Source organism: Petaurus breviceps, unplaced genomic scaffold (assembly GCF_028583685.1).
Source record: "Petaurus breviceps papuanus isolate PSGF00001 unplaced genomic scaffold, PetGlider_PUasm1.0 90644, whole genome shotgun sequence".
Taxonomy (NCBI): Eukaryota; Metazoa; Chordata; class Mammalia; order Diprotodontia; family Petauridae; genus Petaurus; species Petaurus breviceps.
Genome location: NW_027187298.1, coordinates 5,096,242 through 5,118,605, shown reverse-complemented (window position 1 = coordinate 5,118,605; position 22,364 = coordinate 5,096,242). Strand labels below are relative to the sequence as shown.

General features: G+C 37.3%; 1 pseudogene; it reads left to right on the top strand.

Annotated features, from left to right (window-relative positions):
* LOC138143562 (DNA repair protein XRCC2 pseudogene) overlaps positions 1-21,252 on the top strand; it is a 67,968-nt pseudogene extending 46,716 nt beyond the window's left edge.
* The last annotated feature ends 1,112 nt before the right edge of the window (positions 21,253-22,364 follow it).

The following is a 22,364-nucleotide window of genomic DNA, read 5'->3' as shown; positions in this document are numbered from 1 at the left end:
ACTCAATGAAAGCACTAAGCTTTTAACAAATATCTACTGAGCAACTACAATGTGCAAATCCCCATGCTAGCCACTCCATACTTCCTTTGCTTCCTAAGTCTTCTTGACTACTGAATACAAATCCCCAAGCTAGGAATTATGGTGTCAAATAGTCTGTTTTTGGCTCTAATAATCAGATTTAGGGCGGGGGAGAGCAAAATGTGGTACAGTGGAAAGCATACTGGCTTTAGCAAAGGAACCCAGGAGACGTGGGTTAAAATTTTATCTCAGTCACTACCACTGGGGCTTAGTTTTAGTTTTTTCATCTTTAAATTAGGGAAGGTATATGGGCCAGATGGCCTCTGAGGTTACTTCTAGCCCCAAATCTATCATCGTATGACCTGATGACAGTTTTTACTTAATGTGTTGTGATGCGATTCCTTTCATTTTGGGTGAGGACAAGTGACATAACAGAGTGATATTTTGACTTCTGTGTGAATTTTATTAAAGTGAGGAAGAGCTGCACAAAATTGTCAGCTTCACTCTCTCTTCCAGAGTCATCAAAGAACAGCAGCAAGACAAAAATCAAGATGGCTGGCAATGGCCCCAAATGCAGTGGATGACCTTGGCGCCTGCTTCAACTGTCTTCACAACTGTTGGAACAAATTTTTCTCATCTACCCATTTGTCCAGGGGAAGCTTTCACACGCTTGGGGTAGATATTCCCCTAACTCACCAATAGGCAAGTAGTACTGCTAATACAAAGAAAGGCAAAAACATAACTTCTGTCCTCAAGAAGCTGAAAAGAGAAAACATACAGACAACAATGTGCATGCAAGATGTATACAATATAAATGGGAGGTAATCTCAGAAGAAATTCACTAGTAGAAGAGGGGGCTGGGCAAGGCATCTTCCAGAAGCTAGGATTTTAGTAGAGTCTTGAAGGAAGTCAAGACGTAGAGGTGAGGAGAGGTACCATTCCAGACGTGGTTGACAGTCAGTGGAAAGGTATGGAATTGGGAATTGGAGTACTGTATTGGACTGAAGAATATATGGAAAGGGACATAATGTCAGGATACTGGAAAAATAGGAAGTGGATAGGTGGGGAAGGACTTTAAAAGCCCATCAGAGGATTTTATATTTAGTCCCAGAGCTGATAGGGAATCACTAGAGTTTATTGATTAGGGGAAACAATGGCATGATTAGGCCTATGCTTAAGGAAAGTCACTTCAGCAGCTGAGTGAAGGACAAAGATCAATGGTGAGACTTGCAGAAGAGAGAAAGACAAGAAGGCTGTTACTATAGCCTTTGTGTGAGGTGATAAGGACCCCCACTGAGGCAGAGCTATGTGAACAAGAGAAGGGAACTTTAGTGATTCTGTGAAGGTAGCAATAACCAACCTAGGCTACAGATGGGATCTGTAAATATGACACTGAGGTCAAGAACCTTGGTGACTGGAAGGGTATCCTGAGGTAAACAGGCATAAGTGACTCAACCACGGTCACACAGCTAGTAAGTGTCTGGGGCCAAATTTGGACTCAGGTCTTCTTGAACCCAGGTCCAGTGCTCTATACACTGCACCACTTACCTGCCCAATGACTTCCCTATTGGAATGATGATTAGAAGCCAGACTGAAAGGGGTTAAAAAGGCAGTGAGAGGAGAGAGAACAGAAGTATAATAGACCACCTTTTTGAAGAGTTTAGCAACATAGTGTAAAAGATAGTAAAGATGGGAGGATCAGGCAAAGCTTTTATTCAATATTGGAGAGATATACATGGGCAATCTGTAGGCAATAGTAAATGAATCAGTATACATAGTGAGACTGAAAATAAGTGAAAGTGGGGATGGCAGAAGGGGAAGTCTATTGGAGGAGATGGGATGGAAAGGGATCGCTTGCACAAGTAAAGGGTTAGCCATGGTAAGGAGGAAGGCCACTTTATCATGAAAGACAGGGGTGAAGGAGGAAAGAGTGGCAGAAGGCACCTCAGTGATAGGAGAAGAAGGAGAAAGAGTTCATCTTGCTAGTTTGGAATGAAGGATTTGAGTGTTTACCAGCTGAAAGTGTGGAAGACTTCAGTCAAGTCCCAGAGAAGTACTTGCTTGGAGTTGTGGGGAGGAGAGAAAAATTGTCTTGGCCTCAGGCTTACCTCCAATTCCCAATCCCAGGGCCTTCCCCATTTGATTGGATAAGTATTAGATCGTAGAGAACTAGAGAATTTGAACTTTTTCATCTTACTACTAGGAATGAACTCAGAATAACTGAGGAAGTATATGCATTTGGAACACCAGGGAAAACTGACTATGATATAGATTCACAGCTCTATAAAGAGCCCAACAAGGAGTCTACCCACACCTATGGAGAACATTTTGAAAATCTCAGCAAAAGGACTTCCAGGAACTATGAAGCTTTTTTCCCTCTTTGTCATGTGTGCTCTTTAAGCTTGAGCCCCTATTTTCTTGGACTCTGTATGTACTTATGGGAGAGTGTGTCACATACTTTTGAGAAACTTTTATATCAGCTGTTCTTTCTACACCACTTTAGTAAACACTCACTCTCTAAAATTTAATTAATTATTTCTGACTAATTGATATCAGGTAATAATCATGGAGGGAAGCACCTTAGTGGGAGCTCATGAGTTATAGCAATAAAAAAACAATCTTCTGACCCATCAAAGGCATACCTAGAACCATGAGGGAAGATGTAGTAGTCATTCTCTGGGAACTCAACCTACAAGAAGTCATCATAATTGGGAGAGAAGCTCCAGAGCACATGCTACATTAGTACTTTACTCTTACTATCATTTTTAAAATTAATTCTTTGAACTACATTAAAAATTTTAAGTTTCAAATTTTCTCCCATCCCAACTTCCCCCCATCCACCAAGAAAACAAGCAATATGATATCAGTTATACATGTGAAGTCATACAAAACATTCTCATATTATCAATGTTGCAAAAAATAAAAAAAATAAAAAGCAAGAAACATGAAAGTTTTTTTAAGCATGCTTCAAACTGCACTCAGAATTCATCAGTTCTCTCTCCAGTGATGGATTGCATTTTTCATCACAGATATTTTGATATTATCTTAGATCATTGTATGGATGAGAGTAGCCAAATCTTTCACAGTTGTTCATCCTTACAAAATTGTTGTTAATCTGTACCATATTCTCCTGGTTGTACGCAGGAGTTGTACCCAATTCAGTTTGGATCAGTTCAAATAAGTCTTCCCAGGTTTTTCTGAAACCATTATGATTGTCATTGTTTATGATTGTTAATCATTTATTAATTTGTTTGTTTATTTTAGATTACAAGGTTCAATTCCACTATTCCTTGAGTTTCACATTTTTTTCAATTACGGAATGACTTGCATTCTTATAGATTTGACTCAATTCTCTGTATATTTTAGAAATGAGTCCTTTGTCAGAGATATAGGTTGTAAAAATTCTTTCCCAATTTCCCACCTCCCTTTTAATCTTGGTTACATTGGCTTTGTTTGTACAGAAAGTTTTCAATTTCATGTAGTCAAAATTATCCATTTTATAACGTTCTCTAATTCTTGTTTAGTCATAAATTCTTTCTCTCTCCACAAATCTGATAGATAAACTATTCCTTGTTTTCCAAGACTGCTTACAGTATCAACATTTATACCTAGATCGTGCACCCATTTAGACTTGATTTTGGTATATGGTGTTAGATAATGGTCTATGCCCAATTTCTGCCATACTATATTCCAGTTTTCCCAGCAGTTTTTGTCAAACAATGAGTTCTTATCCCAAAAACTAGGATCATGGGGTTTATCAAACAGTAGATTACTATAGTCATTGACTTCTGAATCTCGTGTGCCTAATCTATTCCATTGATCCACTCCTCTATTCCTCAGCCAGTCCCAAGTAGTTTTGATGACTGCTGCTTTATAATACAGATTGAAATCTGCTATAGCTAGTTCACCTTCCCTAGCATTTGTTTTCATTAATTCCTTTGATATTCTGGACTGTTCAGTCTTCCAAATGAATTTTGTTACTCTTTTTTCTAGCTCTATAAAGTAGTTTTTTTTGTAAATTAATTGGTATAGCACTAAATATATAATTTAATTTAGGTAAAATTGTCATTTTTATTATATTAGCTTGACCCAGCCATGAGAAATTGATATTTTTTCCAGTTAGTTAGATCTGATTTTATTTGTGTGAGAAGTGTTTTGTAGTTGTGGTCATATGGGTCCTGGATTTGTTTTGGCAGGTAGATTCCCAAATATTTTATAATATCTACAGTTACTTTAAATGGTATTTCTTTTTCTATCTCTTGCTGTTGAATTTTGTTGGAAATATATAGGAATGCCAAGGATTTTTGTGGGTTTATTTTATATCCTGCAACTTTGCCAAATTTATTTATTATCTCAAGTAGTTTTTTACTTGATTCTCTAGGATTATCTAAGTATATCATCTGAAAAGAGTGATAGCTTGGTCTCTTCTTTGCCTAGTTTGATTCATTTGATTTCTTTTTCTTCTCTAATTGCCACTGCTAACATTTCTAGTACCAGATTGAATAAGAGGGGTGATAGTGGACACCCTTGTTTCACCCCTGATCTAATGGGAAATGCTTCTAGCTTCTCCCCATTACATAAAATACTTGCTGATGGCTTTAAATAGATGTTACCTATTATTTTAAGGAAGGCTCCATTTATTTCTATAGTTTCTAATGTTTTTAATAGGAATGGATGTTGTATTTTGTCAAAAGCCTTTTCCTCATCTATTGAGATGATCATGTGGTTTCTGCTAGTTTCATTGTTGATATGATCAATTATACTGATGGTTTTCCTAATATTAAACCATCCTTGCATTCCTGCAATAAATCCTACCTGATCAAAGTGTATTATTATTGAGATAAGTTGCTGTAGTCTTTTTGCTAATATTTTATTGAGAATTTTTGCATCTATATTCATGAGGGGGATAGGTCTACAATTTTCTTTCTCTGTTTTATCTCTTCCTGATTTAGGTATCAGTACCATATTTGTGTCATAAAAAGAATTTGGTAGGACTCCTTCTTCACTAATTTTCCCAAATAGTTTGTAGAGTATTGGAATCAATTGTTCTTTAAATGTTTGATAGGATTCACTAGTAAATCCATCTGGCCCTGGAGATTTTTTCCTAGGGAGTTGACTGATGTCTTGTTCAATTTCTTTTTCTGAGATGGGGTTATTTAAGTAATGTACTCCTCTTCAGTTAATCTGGGCAACTTGTATTTTTGTAAATATTCATCCATTTCCCTAAGGTTGTCAAATTTATTTGCATACAATTAAGAAAAATAATTCCTAATTATTGTTTTGATTTCCTCTTCATTGGAGGTAGATTCAGCCTTTTCATTTTTGATACTCATAATTTGGTTTTCTTCTTTCTTTTTTTATCATATTGACTAAAGTTCTATCAATTTTATTATTTTTTTCATAAACCAGATCTTAGTTTTATTTATTAATTCAATAGTTTTCTTAATTTCAATTTTATTAATCTCTCCTTTGGTTTTCAATATTTCTAATTTAGTATTTAATTGGGGAGTTTGAATTTGTTCTTTTTCTAGGTTTTTCCAATGCATGCCCAATTCATTGACCTCCCTTTTCTCCAATTTAATCATGTATGCACTCAGGGATATAAAACTTTCCTTAAGGACTGTCTTTACTGCATCCCACAAGTTTGTATGTTGTCTCATCATTATCATTCTCTTGAATTAAATTACTGATTGTTTATATAATTTCTTGTTTGACCCACTCATTCTTTAGGATTAAATTGTTTAATTTACAATTAGTTTTTAGTCTGTCTTTCCATGGCCAATTATTGCATATAATTTTTATTGCATCATTATCTGAGAAGGATGCATTTAATATTTCAGCCTTACTGCATAGAATTGTGAGGTTTTTATGCTCTAGAACATGGTCAGTTTTTGAGTATGTGCCATGAACTGCTGAGAAGAAAGTATATTCATTTTTATCCCCATTCAGTTTTCTCCAGAGATCTATCATTCCTATCCTCTCTAAAATTCTGTTCACCTCCTTAACTTCTTTCTTGTTTATTTTGAGGTTACTTTATCAAGCTCAGAGAGGGGGACATTAAGGTCTCCCACTAGTATAGTTTTGCTGTCTATTTCTTCCTCTAATTCCTTTACCTTCTCCTCTAGGAATTTGGATGCTATACCACTTAGTGCATATATGTTAAGCAATGATATTGCTTCTTTTTTGATGGTGCCTTTTAACAGGATATAGTTTCTTTCCTTATCTCTTTTAATTAGGTCAGGTTTGCTTTTGCTTTATCTGAGATAAGAATTGCTACCCCTGCTTTTTTTCATTTTAGCTGAGGCATGATATATTTTACTCCAGCCTTTTACCTTTACCTTGTGTGTATCCCTCTGTTTCAGATGTGTTTCTTGTAAACAGCATATTGTAGGATTTTGATTTCTAATCCATTCTGCTATCCATCTCCGTTTTATGGGAGAATTCATTCCATTCACATTTACAGTTATGATGGTTATCTGTTTCTTTCCCTCCATCCTATTACCTCCCTTGTTAATGCTTATATTTTCCCCCCTTCTCCCTTCTCCCCCTTAATAGTTTTACTTTTGACCACCGCCTCCCTCAGTATTCCCTTATTAGCCCCCCTCCCTTTTCTTCCCCTTCCCCCTTACTTCTTACCTCCCTACTAACCACCACCCCCCTTTTGTAGCCCTTTCCCTCTCCTACTGCTTGTAGGATATTTTTATACTTAATGAAGCATGTTATTTCTTCTTCGCACCAAGAGTGACAGGAAAAAATCTCATGCAAATCTCCCCTCCCTCCCCTCTTTCCCTCTAAAATGATACATTTTACATTTCTTCTCCATAGAGTCCTATGCTTATCTGGTAGTTATTCCCTTCTTGCACCAGAACCAATAAGGGAGAAGCTCATATGATTCTCATCTCCCTCCCTTCTTTTCCTCCACTATACTGTTTTTATACCTCTTTGTGCGGCACAATTTACCCTTTTCCACTTCATTCATTCCTCTTCTTCCATTGAAGTCCCTTTGTAGCCCTTAATAAAATATTTTTAATCATCATTTTGTGTATTTTATACTCATACCTTCTACTTGTCTATAAACATTTTGCTCTTATTAAATAGCAGTGTGTGTGTGTGTGTGTGTGTTCACCTTGTTTACCTTTCTATGTCACTCTTGAATCTCATAATTGGAGGTTGAATTTTCCTTTGAGCTCTGGCTTTTTCATCAGGAAGGTTAGAAACTCTGTTATATCATTGAATGCCCATCTCTTTGCCTGGAAGAATATGCTCAGTCTCGCTGGGTATGTGATCCTTGGCTAAGTAACCCAAGCTCTTTTGCCTTCCAGAAAATCGTATTCCACTGCCTCTGATCTTTCAGTGTAGAGGCTGCCAAATCCTGTGCGATCTTCACTGTGGACCCTCGATATTTGAATTTTTTCTTTCTGGCCACTTGAAGTATTTTCTCTTTTACCTGGTAGTTCTGGAGTTTGGCCACATTTCAATAATTTTTCAATTTGGGATCTCTTTCAGCAGGTTGATTTCTATTTTACACTCAGGTTCTAGTATCTCAGGGCAGTTTTCCTTAATGAGCTCTTGGAGAGTGTTGTCCAAGCTCATTTTTTCATCATGATTTTCTGGTAGGCCTATGATTCTCAGATTATCTCTCCTGGATCTGTTTTCTAGGTCAGTTATTTTTCCATTGAGGTATTTTACCTCTTTTTCTAATTTTTCATTCTTGTTGTTTTGTTGGACTAATTCTTGGTTCCTCATAGTGTTGTTTGTTTCAAATTGGTTGATTCTAGTTTTTAGCAAATCATTTTCCTTGGTTAATTTTTGGAGCTCATTTTCCATATCATACACTTTTCTTTTTAGAGAGATGTTTTCTTCATTATAATGTTTTTCTAATTCTGCAATTTTGGTTTTGAGAGAATTATTCATTTTTTCTTCTATCTCTCTCATTTTGTTTTCAAAGTTCCTTTTGAGCTCATTTAGGAGAACTTTCTGTGCTTGGGACCCATTCCCTGTTGATGTTTCAGCTGTGGGTGTGGAGTACACATTGTCTCCCTCTGAGTTTGGTTCCTCCCTCTGAGGACAGTAGGACTCCGGAGTCTTTGTAGTCTGCTTTCTACCCATTTTGAGGCAGGGTCCTAGCCATGCCCTTCCCAAGCAAGAGGGTTTTGCCCTGGGGCAATAGTTACTATGTTTTCAGGGGGGGGGGCAGGTTGGAGCAGGCGAGGTTTACTGTGTCATCCTGGTCTTTGGAGGAACTGATAGGGGCTGTTAAAAAAATTTCTGGGCTGTGAAGTGGTAGCTCCAGGAGTATTTGCTGTCCCAGACAGGGGCCCGTGTATTTGGCTCTTACCTTGCTCTTTCCAGTCCCAGCCCTTTGGTGATAGGCCTGGTAGTGGTTCTTGTGTTTGGTGGGATGACTTGCCTCCCCCCCCCCCCACCCCCCCACAGTTGATCAGGCCTCTTCCGGGCCAGCCTCTGTGGCGGCTCGCCTTCCGAGCTGGCCTCTGCTGTGATTGTCATTTCTTATAGCACAATAGTATTCCATAACAATCACACAACCACTTATTTAGTATTTCTCCAATTGATGGGCCTCCCCTCAATTTCCAACTCTTTGCCAACATGAAAGAAGTTAATACAATTTTTTTCGCACAGATTGATCCTTTTCTCTTTTCTTTGATCTCTTTGGGATACAGAGCAGTGGTATTAGTGATTCGAAAGCTATGCACAGTTTTATAGCCCTTTGCCCATGGTTCCAAATTGTTCTCCAAAATGGTTGGAACAGTTCATAACTTCATCTATATATAGTACATAAGGGTACCTGTTTTTCCACATTCCCTCCATCATTTATCATTTTCATTTTCTGTCTTGTTAGTCAATCTGACAGTTATGAACTAGTGCCTCAGAGTTGTTTTAATTTGCATTTCTCTAATCAATAGTGATTTAGAGCATTTTTTAATGTGACTATTGATTGCTTTGATTTCTTCTGAAAAATGCCTGTTCATATCTTTTCACCATTGATCAGTTGGGAAATGGCTCTTATTTTTACACATTTGGTTCAGCTCCATATATATGTAGTTGAGAAATGAAGCCTTTATCAGAGAAACTTTGTGTAAAAAAAATTCCCCAGTTTGCAGGTTTCCTTCTAATTTTGGCTGCACTCATTTTGTTTGTGTAAAACCTTTTTCAAATTTCATGTAATCAAAATTACCCATTTTACTTCCCATGATACTCTCTATCTCTTGTTTGGTCATGAACTTCCCTCATCCATAAATCTGACAGGCATTTTTTCCCATGCTCCCTTAATTATACCATGATTTTTCATGGTAAAATAGTCAATGGCACATAGCAAGGAGGTAAAGTATAGCAGGAAGAGCACTGGGTGTTTTGTCAAACTTTTTTTATTTTCTTGTGTGTGTGTGTGTGTGTGTGTGTGTGTGTGTGTGTGTACAGGGATGTTCCCTTTATTGACCAGATGCATATCAGTGACTCATTTGTAACTTATAGTGTCTCATGTGACTCCAAGAGGTTGAGTGACTTGCCCAGTGAGTTCCAGAGGGTAGAATTTCAGAAACTCAGAGGTACAAATTAAATTTGTATTCAGGTCTTCCCAAATCCAAGGTAGTTAAGTTATCCAATATGCCATGCCATCCCTCTTTGGGAATCTTAGCACTATAATAATAATAGTAAGAATAACAACTTAAAATCATGTAGTTCTTTTTTTTTTTTGGAAGTCAATTGGGGTTAAGTAACTTGCCCAAGGTTACATGGCTGGTTTGTGTGTGTGTGTGTGTGTGGGGGGGTGTTAAGTGTCTGAGGCCAGAACTGAACTCAGGTCCTCCTGACTCTGGGGTTGGCACTCTACTCACTGCACCAACTAGCCGCCCCCAAATTTTTCTAGTCTTTTTTTTTTGAGGTAGTTAGAGTTAAGCAACTTGCCTGAGGTCACACAGCTAGTAAGTGTCCGAGGTCAGATTTGAACTCAGGTCCACCTGATTCCAGGATTGGTGGTCTATCCACTGTGCCACCTAGCTGCCCCAGTCATGTAGTTCTTTAAAGGTTGTAAAGATTTTTTACATAGATTGTTTTATTTGGGTCTAAGATAATAAAGTATTTTTATCTATTTCACAAATGAAGATAGTGAGGCTCACTCAGAAGGCAAAGTTGTGTGTAGAGGGTCACACAGTTATAGAGATCGGAGTTATTAGTGTTATCATTATGACTAGTGGAGCCCTATGTCAGGAATATTGTAACAGGAGAACAACCTTTATTTCCCTAAAGGAGTCAGATAAAGTGAGTACTGTGATGTAATGGGATAATGTGTGTAATGGGAAGAACACTGCATTTAGCATCAGAAGACTTGACCCCAGACATTGTTTCTGTTTCATACTATGTGATTATGTCCAAGTCACTGTACCACTTTGTGCCTCATGGCTATCTTCTGCAAAAGTAGGGATAGGTGTACATGATTATTAAAGTGTCTTTTAACTTTAAATTCAATAGTCCTAAGGGAATGGGGATTGAAATCAGTCAAGAACTCAATAAAGGTTTATTAAGCACTTGATAAATTCCATGTATTCTGTTAAGTGCTGAGGATACAAATACAAGTAAAAGAAAAAAAGACAGCCCCTGTCCTCATGGAGTTTACAATCTAACAGAGGAAGATAACACACAGAGGGAAAAATTCAGGGAGTGGGGAGGACAGATTGAGGGGCAGTAATCAAGCAGAGAGTCAAACTCCCGAAGGGTTTATTAATCCTTTCCTTGATCATTTCTCATCCTAGAAAATTCATTACATCAGGGATTAGTTTATTCTGTTGTCATACAACACATTGCTAGGAAGCATTTCATCATGTTTCTGGTAGTTTCTCAGAGGTTCATCTTGCTTTCCCTCCCAGTGAGAGGGAGGAGAATCTAAACCTACATGCATGGCATGATTGAAAAGTTTTCCTTCCAAAGGGAGGAAACTTAATGTCCTACTCCCTTTTACCTGCCCTGTCTCCCCCAACCATTTAAACTGGGAGGATAGTCTCTAACTGTCCTGCTGGAAGAGACAAAGGCATAGAGGTGAGAGATAAGATACTGCATTGGAGAAGTATTATCCAAGTTTGTTATTCTTCTTCCAGTGAAATGAATAATTTCCATTAGATACCAGTGGGATGTAACTTCACCCTTTCCCTATTGCTGCATTTTCCCCTCAATTTCTGTGGTACTTTGTTACCCTCTAAATGTGGCCATGTCTAAGATGAAGCCTCTTAAGGATTATTTTTTAAATTTGAATTAAATAACACAGAATTTGTAGTGTGCAAGAACTGGGTTCAAATCCCACCTTGATTACTTGCTAGTCATGTGACCATGGACAAGTCATGTAAACACCTGAGTCAATTACATCATCTATAAAAGGAGGAGAAATAATATTTTCCTCAAAGTATTTTTGAGGGGCTTAAATGAAATAAAGTATTTAAAATGCTTTGTACACTTTAAAGGGCTTTAAGGGGCTATAAAACTGCATGCTCATTGACTCAGCAATACTGCTACTTATACCACTACTTGATCTATACACCAAACAGATCAAAGGAAAAAGAAAAGGACAATTTGTACAAAATATTTATTGCAATTTTTTTGTGGTAATAAAGAATTGAAATTTGAGGGGATGCCCATAATTTGGGAAATAGCTGAACAAGTTGTGGTATATGATTGTGATGGAATGCTATTGTGCTGTGAGAAATGATGAAGAGGGTGGTTTCAGAGAAACCTGGTAAGAAATATGAACTGATGCAAAATAAAGTGAGCAGAACTGGAACACTTTATACAGTAATACTAATAGTATAACAATAATTAACTTCGAAAGACTTGGTAATACTGATCAATACAAGGATCCATGGTAATTCCGAAGGACTCATGATGAAAAAACATGTTATCCATCTCCAGAGAGAGAAGTGATGGACTCTGAGTGCAGATTAAAGCATATTTTTCACTTTATTTTTATTGCTTCTTTTTTTCCCAATATGAAAATATTTTGTATGACTATGTAAGTGTATATATACACACATATATTTATGTATGTATCTACAGTATTTATCTAGATATACACACAAACACACACACACCCACACCCATACACACATATACATATATATATATATATAAATTGATATTATATCTCTCAATGGATGAAAGGTAGATGGATGGAGAAAATTCAAAGATAAAAGTAAAAATGAAAAATAAGAAAAGAAAAAAAATTTAAATGGCTGTACAAATGTCAGTTAAAAGCAATAAATTTGGTGATGGAGAGTTGAAGGAAATTATTGTTACCACACACTATGGATAGGACTCAGGACATTTATTTAGTAAAATTTTTAAAAACAAATTTCCAATCTTTAAAGGGAAAAATTGCTTTTATTCACACATTATAAAATTTCATCCCTTACTGAACACTGGGTCATTGTGTGAACACTTGGGAGATAAATGAGAGCTTAGGTAATAAAGGTTAGAACAAAATATATGAAGATATCTTAGGGTTTTCATTTAAGTGTCAAGGATAAGGGTTATGATGAATCAGAAGCTAAAGGGTCATTCACCATTTTTTAATATGATCCAAAGCCCCTGAAGAAATAGCATCATTCTGTGAATGATTCAGCACAAAGACTTACTCTTAAGAATTCTTGTGGTCTTGGAGCTGTAGGAATGCTCATATCTCAGGGATCCTTGTAGATTAAGTGAAAATGCAGAGACATTTTGTTAGCGAAGACAAACTCAAAGGTTTTCACCTGTTTCAATTAAATAACTCTTCTTGTAAAGAAAGGAAGAGAGAAGAAGAAAGAGGAGGAGGAGGAGTTTCAGACCCAAATAAGAACTCAAATGTTACCTGTTGTTGTGGAGCTTAAATGTTTAATAAATGAATCAAGAAGAATTTATTAATACTACATGCCATATATTCTGCTAACCAATAGATATACAAAAAAGGCAAAAATGGAGTTCTTCCTGTAAGGAATTCACATTCTAATGGGGGACAAAATGCAAACTATGATATTTATATTATATATATATGTGCATATATATATAATGTCATTATCTACATCTCTATATCTCTATCATTTCCCTTCATTTGTATCTTTATCTATCTATCTATACCTATCTATTGGTATCTTTTTAAAAATTTTTTGCCTTTTGGAGGGCAATTGGAGTTAAGTGACTTACCTGTAGCAGCAAGCACCCCAAGCGTTCTCAGGGTTTGCTGCCAGCACAGGTTCTTGGATCTGCTTTGTTAAAGGAAAGCAACTCAAAATGGGTTATCAAGCTTACTTTAATCAGTCAGACATATATCGTTTACCTTGTTCAGGGGAAAAAGGTCAGCACCCCGAACTTCAAAGTACACAGACAGAATTATCAAGACAGAAACAGATCTAGTAGACAGATTTCAAACTGTCCAACCATTATATCCATACCCAGTCAACATCTGGGTTTCCACATCTGGGTTTTTCAAAGCCGGGGGGGCTCTGGACAACGGCTTCCCAGAATCCAGGTCAAATCACAGAACACTTCTCAAAGTGAGCCCCCAAAACAAAGCTACACTTCAGGGCTTATATAGCCTTCTCCTGGCTCAGAGATTGTAACAACCTTATTGACTCACTGGCCAATCAAGAAGTATCTACTGAAAAACAAGCCTCCTACCCCAGGCTTCAGGTGCACTTTAGCCTAGGGGCAGGGAAGATCTTCCAAATTTGCATTCCCATTACATTACCCAAGGTCATACGGCTAATTTTTGTGTGTGTGTGTTAAGTGGCGGAGGCCGGATCTGAACTCAGGTCTTCCTTACTCTGGGGCCGGCACTTTATTCACTGTGCCACCTAGCTGCCCCCTATCAGTATATTTTTATATCAAAAGAGAGAGACAGAGATGGAGCTGGAGGACCTGAAGTCAAGAATACCTAACTTCAAATCCAGCCTTAGACATGACTACTTTGCTTACTGGGCAAATAACTTAACCTTGGTCTACCTTACTTTTCTCATTTGTAAAATAAAGATAACAATATCTACGTCCCAGCGATGTTATGAGGAATAAATGAGGTAATATTTATAAAGGATTGTGTAAACCTTAAAGAGCTATAAAATATTGGCTTGCAATAATAGTAATTGGAGGAGGAGGAAGAGGAGAAGAGTGACATTTGTGGAGAGGAATGAGCTTTAAGGATAATGGAAAGGTAGACAGGGAACAGTGTATGACGGGTTTCATATGCTAAACAGAGGATTTTATATTTGATCCTGAAGGTAATAGGGAACCAGTGGAGATTACTAAGGAAGAGAGGGAGGTGGGTTGCCAGGAGGTGACATAATCAGAACCATGCTTTAGGAAATCACGTTGCCAGATGACTGGAAGATGGATGAGAGTGGAGAGAGATTGGGGGCAAAGAGACCAACCAATAGTTCAGGCAAATAACTGTAAATTAAGAGAAGAGGGCAGAGATGAAGGGTGCACTGAAGGTAGAAATGACTCAACTTGGAAACATTGTATATGTGAAGTGAGGTGGAGATTTCTATTTTTCTACCTCTGTGAAAATTTCATAAATATGCAAGCTTCTGTTTGAATTGTGAGCTCTTTGCATTTATTTAGGGTTCCACATGCATGTTCATTTATCTTGCAATAAATATAGCTGTAATGCAATGTCTCGTGGACTTGTGATACTATTTTTTATTAACAAGTGTGTATAAGAAAAAGAGTTGAAGACTGAGGGGACTAAAAGGATAAGAGTGCTCTCAACATTAATAAAGAAGTTTAGAAGAGGAGAAAGTGTTTGAAGAAAGACAACAAGGTGTTTGTTTTTGTTTTGTTTTCACATGTTGAATTTGAGATGCCCATGGAACAGCAAGGTGTTAGGAAGATGAAAGAATTCATAAACTCTTTACCTCTATCAAATCCTGTGCATTCTCTATCCTGGCCAAGCTCATACTTCCTTTCTCCAGAAAGCCATCCCTCATTCTTGCAGCTCATGTTATCTCTTAGGTTCAAAATCTAGAGCAAGAATGAACCTTAGAGGCTATGGAGTCCAACCCTTCATTTCACTGATGAGGAACCAAGGTCCAGAGAGGATTAAGAGCACATAGTAAATAGCATAGCCAGGTCTCTTTCTTTTGTTTAAAGACCAGGAGTATAAATAAAGTGCTCTGGGGGAGGCTGAGTGGCACAGTGAATAATACAGCACTGACCCTGGAGTCAGGAAGACATGATTTCAAATCCGGCCTCAGACACTAAACACTTACTAGCCGTGTGACCTTGGGCAAGTCACTTAACCCCAATTGCCCTACCTTCCCCCTCCAAAAAAAAACTCAGAAAAAAATGTGCTCCGAACTAACCACTCATTCATTATATACTGTCTTAGATTTTTTAATAATTTCATATGTTTGAGGCTTTCTTCTCTGGCTACATCATAAACTTTTAGTTCTGTATTCTGTAGTTACAGAAATAACAAAAAATGAATAAACAAGTGAATGAAAGAACAAGTAAATAATAGCTAAGAATTATATAGGAGATCATAACTTATTTGAATCTGATAGTACCTGTAAAATGAGTATAATAATAGTTGAAGAGATGACAAAATGGTATAATGTATACAGGGCTTTCCTTAGAGCAAGAAAAGCTAAGTTCTAGTCCTGCCTTTGACAAATACTAGCTGAGTGACCACGAACTTGAGGCACTTAATCTTTAAGATACTGAAGCAATTCTCTAAGACTATAATAATTGTTCAACATCAGTGGAAGGAATTTCCCCAGTGGAAGTTCTTTGTAAGGATGTAATCAGAGGTCTGAATGCTCCCCCCCCCCCAAAAAAAAATAAAAAACAAGACAAAAAACCTCAAGCAAACAAAAAAAAAATCTTGTATTTATCTATTCCATCAAGTTGCTGTGAAAATTAAATTAGATGAGTATGCCACTTGATATCGGCATATCACTCTAATATTTTCAAAGGACACTGCTGTTTTGTCTCATTTAATCTTTCCAATAATAATGATAATAATAACTTGTATTTGTATGGTATTTTAAGGAGTACTCAGCATTTTACAAAAATTATCTCATTTGGTCCTCACAACAGCTCTGAGAGCTAGGTACTATTATTATCCACATTTCATAGGTGAAACAACTGAGACTGATAGAGGTTAAATGATTTGCCCAGGGTCATACACCTAACATGTCTGAATCTAGATTTGAACTCAGGTCTTCCTAACTCCGAATCTAGTAATCTATCCACTTCATGGCCTAGCTGACTAATAAATTATGTAAGAATAATATAATCTCAATTTTACTGATGAAGACATTTAGATTCAGAGAAATAAAATGATTTTCCCCATGGTTAGAGATCTAATAAGAGTGTTCTAGCTGGGATTCAAGCCTGGGATTCTTGGCTGGAAATCCAAAGTACTTTTTAATATTCTATGATCTTTCCTCATTAAGATTTGTTCTCCTTCAGACCTACATCTCTATTATCCTTCTAGACTATTCTGACTTCATTTGCATTAATTAAAATGATGTGTTTATACTAAGAAGGAGAGAGAATCTCACATGCTGCTGCGTTGAACTAATGGCCAAAGGTCCATTCTTCTTCATCAAAAAGTCTTCATTCACTCTCTTCAAGTTGTACAGTGAAGGAGAAACCATTATTTCCCAATTCAGCTTTCCTCTTATGACTCAATGCACCTGAGAACACTCTCTTTTTTCCTGGAAGGGGAGGGGACACTTTATTATACTGTAGATAGGGATCTTTAAGATCTTATTAGAGAATGGCCTAGCACTGGCACCATGGTAGTTAAGGTTCAATGTTGACACTCTTATGTCACTGAACCATTTTAAAAAAGAGAGTTTACTTAGCCCTAACAAATCAAGGATATGCAACCAAGATACAGCAACACAATTTCAATATGCATGACCCTCCTTTGTCTCCGTAGGGAAACAAATCTGTTCAGGAGGTCAAGGTGCTTTGAGTCAAGTGGTCTATGAATATCCACCATGTGGGAAGGACACTGACTCCACATGGGTGGGACCATTTATGCCTCTTGGTGATTCAGAAGCCACATCAACCCAGTCAGTGTCCACTAGGAAGCTGAACCAAAGGAAACATAGCCTTGCTTCACCCCTGAGCGAATCAAGTCCCAGCTTTGTTACCTTTTAGGGAAAATATAGCCTAATCCAGTTAAGCAGAAGAGGGGTAGAGGGAACCGTGGGGAATTTTGGTCCTCAGATTGGTCTTTTCCAACCTGAGATTCTATCCTGAATAAACCAATACAAGTAACTTTGAGGGGATGAAAGAAAGTGAGATCCATCTTCCATCTAAGGCATGAGAATCTCTAGATTCATTAGTGTTCCAGCTTGGTCATATTTTTTAATATATGTCAATTTTTGCATATGCATATTGTATATATATATATACACAAATATGTATGTATGTGTATATATATGTTTCCCCTTCCCCTTTGATATTAAACTAAAATGTTGCTTTCCCTTATGAATAAAATATTCTATTAATTTAATTTGCTTTCAATTTCAAAGAAAGCTGGCATTGTTCACTTCATTAAAGAGAACTGAGGAAGAGGTCTGGCCTATAAACACCTTTCAACGTGTTTCTTGTCTATTATCTTATTGACTCAACTCTCAGATCTCTTTGCCAGAAATGCCCAATTGTCCCTTTGTCTAAGTACCGTTTATATTGATCTTAATCTAATTAGCCCCTTCAAAGGATGGTATGTGTCATAATTCATGTCTTGATCTAATTAGCTGCTGTAGCTCAGACAGCATGGATTTGAAATAATAATTGCTACTATGCAAACTTCTTTTGTGTGTGTGTCAGAAGTTGTATGCTAGATATAGGCATTTCCAAACATCTGAGATAGTTGACAGTGTCAAAGATTCAGGCTAAAATGGCTCAGAGTTTGACTGAGAGTGTTGATGAGCTGGCTTATCCATGTGACACTTAGCATATGTATCCCTGCTCCCACCCCCTGAATATTCTTCTTACCACTTAAGATGAAAAAATCATTTTCTTTCTCTGGTATCCTGCTTTTTGTCAGCAGTTGGTGGTAAACAGGGGAATTCAAAGGGCTTTTCTAAACACACACCAGCCCAAGTGACTCAGGTTTTTTATTACCATGGACCTTGTATTCTGAGAGTTAGCGATGGTTACCAGAAAAAAGACTTAGCTGGGAAATCAGGACATCCAGATTAACTTCTACTTAACTATTTACTAACTGTAAGACCTTGGATAAGCCCATTCCTTTCACTAAATCTGTTTCCTTCTTTTTAAAAATGACAAGGTTTAACTGGATGATCTTTCAGTTCACTACTTTCTAGGGTCATAGGAAAAACTCTGGATTGAGGTAAGGAAATCTAAGATTGAGTCATTTTTTGCTTTCTTACTTATTGGTTATGTGCTCACGAGCAAGACAGGATTATAGACCCCTAAAGATCATCTAGTTTAATGTTTTCATTTTATAAATAAATTAAAGCCTAATAAGGTTTGAACATCACATAGAAAACAAACAGTAGGCCACAGGCTCATCTAACTGTGAAGCTGACATCCTTCCCTCCCCATCAGACTCACATTGCCTTTTCACCTCAGTTTTTGCATCTGTAAAATAATACCTCCCCACATACCTTATAGGGATGTTGTGAGTAAAGCACTTCAAAAGCACTTCAGAGAAGATGGCAGAGTAGAAGCAGGATCTCCACAAGCCTCTGGCTTCCACATTCCCCAATCCATGCAAAAGGTGACTCTGAACAAACTTTGGAGCTGCAGAACCCACAAAATGACACAGAGAAGCTAACCACCTGCTGAGGATAGCCTGGCAGGCCAGCAGGAATTGGCCAGTGCAGCACTCTGGGAGCTGAGCCCAGGCCCCCAAGAGCGGGAGGTTTTAGCCCCAGGGTGGGCCTTACCAGCAGAGTCCCCAGCAGCTGTGGCCATTTCCAGATTTATTAACAAATAGATGCAAAGGACAAAGTGAGAAATCAGTGCAGTGTGGACTTAGGGATGAGTAATTGGGAGAGCATCAGCTTTTGCCCCCAGGGAGAGAAGCTGCTGGGATACCTTGGCTCAGCTAGCCCAATTTGCAGCTTCAGCTCCTAGCCTGCAGACTGTAGGGGGACCAAGTGATCAGTCTGAGGGGTTATCACTCTTGTTTTAACCTGCTTGGATCTGGATTGCAGTCTAGGGTGGAGATCCTAGGGTGTGTGACCAGATTGCCAGAGAGTGTGGAAGCCTCAGAGAGGGCACCCAACTAATAGATAGTTGAGAAAACCCCAGGGTTTAGGAGGAAAGCTCCCCTGTCTGGTGGCAGGGTCCTACTGTGGCAAAAAGCCCAGGGGTCAAGTGACTGAGGGGTGACATGACCAGGCAAAGGAAGCAAGGCAAACAGAAGAATCCAACATTAGACTGTTATTTTGGGGACAAAAAGGAGCAAAGCATAGAACAGGAGGAAATCAGTGAAGTCAGAATGCCTGCACCAAAAACTTCAAAGGAAAATACCAGCTGGTTACAGTCCATAGAAAACCTTAAGAAGCAGATAAGAGCAGTGGAAGAAAAATTGGGAAGAGAAATGAGAATGATGCAAGAAAATTACAAAATGAGAGTCAACAGCCTGACTGAGGAAAATCATATCTTAAAAAATAGTCTAACTCAATTGGCAAAAGAGGCTCAAAAAGGCAGTGAGGAGAGGAATGCCTTAAAAAGCCAAATTTGCCACATGGAGAAAGAATCTCAAAAGTTCAATGAGGAGAATCATTCCCTCAGATTTAGAATGGAGCAAAGGGAAGCTAGTGACTTTATGAGAAATCAAGATGCTGTTAAACAGATCCAAACAAATGAAAGAATAGAAGGCAATGTGAAATATCCCATGGGAAAAACCACTGACCTAGAAAATAGATCCAGGAGAGATAATTTAAAACTTATTGGACTACCTGAAAGCCATGATCAAATAAAGAACCTAGAAATCATCCTCCAAGAAATTCTCAATGAAAATTGCCCTGATGTTTTAGAACCAGAGGGCAAAATAGAGGTTGAACGAACCCACCGATCCCCTCCTGAAAAAGATTCCAAAAATAAAACTCCTAGGAATATTATAGCCAGGTTCCAGAATTCCCAGATCAAGTAGAGAATATTATGAGCAGCCAGGAAGAAACAATTTGAATATTGTGGAAACACAATCAGGATAACCCAGGATCTGGCAGCTTCTACCCTGAGGGATTGAAGGTCCTGGAATTAGGATATTTCAGAGGGCAGAGGAGCTGGGATTAAAACCAATAATCACCTACCCAGAAAAACTGAGTATCATGTTTCAGGGGAAAATATGGTCATTCAGTGGAATAGAGGACTTTCAAGCATTCTTAATGAAAAAACCAGAGTTGAATAGAAAATTTGACATTCAGATACAAGAAGCAAGAGAAACTTGAGAAGCTTCTTGCTCAACTTGAAGGTAGAAATTCCCTGAAAGATATAGAACTTTTTTTGTTTGCTGATGAAGGCTCTCCTATCCATGCTGACATACTAGAATTCCATGGTCCAGAAGGAATAGGAAAAACAGAAATGCTCTACCATCTGACTGCAAGATGCACCCTTCCAAAATCAGAAGGTGGATTAGAAGTTGAAGTCTTATTTTTTGACACAGACTACCATTTTGATATGCTTCAGCTAGTTACAATTCTTGAACATAAACTGTCACAAAGCACAGAAGGCATAATGAAACATTGTCTTGGAAGATTTTTTTCTTGTGAATTGCAGCAACAGTAATCAGTTACTTATCACCCTTTACTCACTGGAAACTATGTTTTGTAGCCACCCATCCCTCTGCTTTTTCATTTTAGATGGTTTTTCAGCTTTCTATTGGATAGACGAGAGCAATGGAGGAGAAAGCCTTAACTTACAAGAGGTTACTCTGAAGAAATGCTCTAAATTCATGGAGTAGCTTGTAAAAGAGTATCACTTGATTCTCTTTGCAACAACACAAACTATAATGCAAAAAAGTTCAAATTCAACAGAAAGATCATTTTCCTTAAAACTTTCTCGTGAAGAAGTAGATATATAGACTATAGGCCCTATCTTTGTAAGTCATGGAAATAAATGGTAAACCATAGAATATTTTTTTGCGGACATGATAATTCTGAAAGTAGTGACCAAATGTTTTTGATAGTGTCATGTCATCTTAAAAGCAACAATATAATAAAGAGTTCATTTAGTATTAGAGAAAATGGGGTTCATTTTTGCTAATCTGTATCAGAAATAGCATACATGCAGGTGTCTTCAGAGTATCTGAAAATGTCTTCTTCTTGATGATAATGCTTTGATGATATATCAGCATTTCTGGATTTTAAAGACTGAAAGGGTTAACATATCAATATTTCTATGTAAATTACAGTGTTTCTTAAATAAGAAAAATTTCAGATGGAAAGAAATACATTTTCTGTTCTTAGGTAATCATGGGCTAAATAGTATCAGTGCTTTGATTTTGATTAAAACCTATGCAAAAGATAAGTGTATTTCAGTTAAAATAACAGGGGGTTTTATAATTTTGTGTCATATCTTTGGATGCTTAATTGAGTAATCATAATCTTAAACTCAGTTGTAATCCTGATTTACTAAATCCTTTTAGAAAAGTGTAAATATAAAAAACATTGAAATGAAGTCATTTGTATATGTATACATTTAAATAGCATTGTTATATAAAGGATGAAAATTTTAAAAAATCACTACAGAATTGAAAGCACTATAATTTGAAAGTCCTAGAAAAATGAGTCATTAATAGCAACAATAGGAATAATACCATTTTATGAAATAAGTTGACTTTATCACACCTTTCTGTTCTGGCCCTTGCCAGACTATAATGGGAGTAAATCATCCCTGATCCTTTGTAATTCTGATTGATCCTTTGAAAGTCTACTGCTATGAAAATTTTTTTCTTCTCTCTGGTTTTCTTAATATAGGTTCCTAAAACAGAAGGTCTGTATTTCATTTTATATTTTCATTCTTAAAGCTTCATTTTGAATTAGTGATTTTATTTTTCCATTAAATTAAGCCTCTCTTCTCCAAATATACTTGTATGCTTAGAGAAGATTGAGGGCATTCAACATGAACTCTCTTGGCTCCTCTGATCTTTTCCTCAAATTCTCAGAACTATCACCAAATTTATCTTTGTTTTGTTCTCAGTAAAATAGGTTTACCTACTTTCTGTCCTCAGGATCTGTGTCTTGATCCAATTCTCGTTGCTTCCCCTGGGGCCTTGCTCTAGCAATCATTTCCTCTCTTGTGAATGCTCAATCTCTCCCTCTCCATTGGCTGCTCATACAGTTAATCAACAATCATATATCCATTGCTTCCCTGGC